Here is a 3247-nt window from a genome sequence, read left to right on the forward strand (position 1 = left end):
GTATTTATTACTTGTTTTATTCTTGCTCCTACCCTTGTTCTTTCAGGGTTTTTGATGTTGCTATAACAATTCACAGTTTTGCAAAGTTTGTGTGTCATTTTTACCTTCTGGACCATGGAGATGTATTAGAGAGCTTGCTGATGGAAATGTTCATAGAAGTAGTGTGCAATCAGAAAAAAAATTAGGTTGGAAGGGTCCTCTGGAGGTCTGTAGTCCAATTCCCTGCTCAGAGCTGACTTCCAAGCTGGATTAGGTTATTCAGGGCCTTGTTCAATTAAGTTTGGAAAATCTCCAAGGATGGAGATGCCATAACCTGATTGAGTACTTAACAATTCTCCCTGTGAAGACTTATAGGAAAAAGACAGCAAGAGAAGTAGACTATATAAGAGAATGTAAGACTATTTAATTAGAATATATAGGTGAAGATCATGGCAATAGGAGCTTTCTGTATGGGTGATAAGGTAGAACAAAAGAACAGCAATATACTTACAGTAACAGCAGGATTTCTATGACTGCCTTTGCTGGCAACAGTAGTTGGACGTTGCAGACTGGAGAACTTTGTTTGGGTTTCTTCATAGGTAGTTTTGATCACAGTGTCCCCAGGATTTTTCTTTTCTGGAAAGCTTTCTTTAGATGCTTAGCTGACTTTGCTGATTCCTTAGCTTCCCTCCTGTGGAAGCCTAAATCCCTTTCAGGTGGTAGTGACATACAGCCCATGTCTGAATGGTGAGAGAAATGAGATCCTGAGGAGAGGTGTCATCTCCAGTGCCAGTCAGCACCACTACTATATTCTTACCATCCTAGTGAGCAAAGGTCATCGAGCTGCAGGACTGCAATGTGGAAAAATGATGACACAAGAGCTTCTTGATAACACAGTGTCAGCCTTAGGAACAAAGTAGAAAAAATATGGGTTTGAATAGAAAGAAGCAGGGGATGCTTTGCACAGCCTTCTTGGTGTCATTACCTGTTGCTATAGTGTTTTTTAACCTGTCCCTCTAATGAGTTTTGAAGGCCTGGGAGGCACAGGCAGGATCAGCCACAGGATGAAACATCAGTCAGTGTTTGATTTTACAACAGAACTATAGCTGTGCTAGTTGACTGACAAGTCTTGCTTACTCAGACTTAGCCCCCACTCTGCAAAAAACAGCAGTCTCCTGCCCAGGCCAGGCAGCATTGTGTGTGGATAGACCTGGAGTCAGAGGCTGTATTCCAAGCATATAACTTGGCTTAACTCTGAGCTGAAAACAGACCTTAAATACAGCAGTTCAGCTCCTGGGTACAAGGAACTTCATTGCCCTGTGCGTCCAGAGTCCAAGCCTACACACAGCCTTTGTTCCCAAGCCAGAAAGGTGTGCTATCTGAAAGCTGCTTGGGTAGCAATGCTGTAAAAACCTACTGGTTTATGCACAGATTTCCTGCAGTCCCCACTGCATGCTGGCTGCACATGGGAATATCCTGGGCTCTGGAAATGAGGTGTGTGAAGGTGTGCCAGAGTTCATTTAGATCATGCCAAAGATCCATACAAACTGTTAGAAACCAAACATATGCAGTCCATGTACTTTAAAATATACGTGCCCACATACAAGCTATAATTTACAGCAGCAATAGCATCCGCCCATCCCGTGGTATGGAGACTGCAGTCCCGGTAGCCCAAAACGCACCAAGGCTGCCAGAAGCTGCGGGGTGATCAGTGTGACCCCCTCGCTGGCCGTGGTTCACCTGCACAGCCCAGCTCAGCTCCCGGCCGCACCCCGAGGCCCGGCCAGCTGCCACCGGGCGCCTCTTGCTGCCCCTCGGCCGACCCAAGGCATCCCTTCCGCGCCCACCGCCTCTTGGAGGGGCTTTGCGGAACGAAGGCTGGGGAAAGGATTTGTTTTATTTCTTTATTTCTGGCCCGTTTAACTTATTTTTTTTATCCTAACTTTCTTCCTCGCTCTGCTCCTCGGGCCGGGCCGGGCCGGGCCGTGCGGGTGCTGCCTCCCGGCGGCGGCCGCAGGCAATGGCGGCGGGCCGGGCCCTGCCCCCGGCCGGGCGTGCTGCCCTTATATAAGGCCTTTATGTAGGCTGCCGGCCCGCTCTGCCCCTCCTCGCCCGCCGCAGGATCTCCGCGCTGGACAGTCGTTCTAAGAATGGAGAGGCCAGTGCAGCCCTCAAACCCTGTCCCGGGTGGGACGCAGGGGGACAAAGGCACGCGGGGAGAAGGGGCTCCCGCCCTGGCCCTCCGTGAGGAGAGTCCCGGCCTGTGGAAAGGGCTCTGCCGGCAGGCAGGACGTGCGCCCGAGGTGCCCCAGCACTGTTCGAGGGTCGGCAGGAGATAACGGGTTCCAGCGGCAGGGTTCCAGCCTGCTCGGCTGCTGCTGTGTGCCCAGGGTTCTCCCCCGGCACGCGGCGGCAGCAGCCGATGTTTGCCCGGTGCCCAGCCGCATTCCGGGCCCGGGGCAGCAGTGTCCCCTCCGGAGGCTGCATCCCGGGCTGGCAGCGCAGCTCCCTGGCGCGGGAAGCGCCGAGGGAGCTCCTGCACCTGTGTAGCGGAGGGAGGACAGTGAGGCAGGTGTTCGCTGTGTGATTCAAAGCCTGCCGCTTCGCCCGGTGCCTCGGCTTCTCCAGCCGTGAAGCTAAGGTGGTGACTGACTACCTGCTTGCTGTTCCACTGAGGCTTAATTCCTTGGAGGTTCTGGATGGAGGGAGGTGACGAGAGCTCGTGTGCTCAGTACTCATAGACAGCTGTTTCAGGTTCCAAGTCTTAATGCTTTACTTAGATGAACTCTGCATCTCAGAATTGCCTCAGTGCTCTTCCCCACAATCAAGTCTCTGCACTGATTAGTTTTGAACTTGCATATTTGTTTGCTTTTCAGACAATTCTATTATATTTCTGTATAACTCTCTCTATTCAGAATGCTACAGCCTTGGTTAATATTTGTCAAACGGTGCTTTGACTGTCTAAACTACTAGGACGAGTTTCATTTTATATGTCATCAGTAGGGGCAGAATAAGGAGCTTCATGCTTGGCCTATTTGCTGTAATACAGTCTCAGGGCCATTGCATCAGAGTCAAAACAAGGAGCAGCTTGTTTCCAAACAAGAACTATGGAGGAAAGCCTTCTCTGCCTCCTTCCCTGTAAGGGAAAAGAGAGGCGAGAGGGGGGTGGTGGTGGGGGAAGAAAGTTATCTTTAACAGATTCTAAAAATGCCTTTTCCCAAATATGCAGTCAGTCCCTTCAAAGGTCTCTTTGTTTATTTTCAGGAAG

This window comes from Melozone crissalis, unplaced genomic scaffold (assembly GCF_028551555.1).
Source record: "Melozone crissalis strain CALT ecotype California unplaced genomic scaffold, PUWL_Pcris_2 ptg000008l_1, whole genome shotgun sequence".
Classification (NCBI taxonomy): Eukaryota; Metazoa; Chordata; class Aves; order Passeriformes; family Passerellidae; genus Melozone; species Melozone crissalis.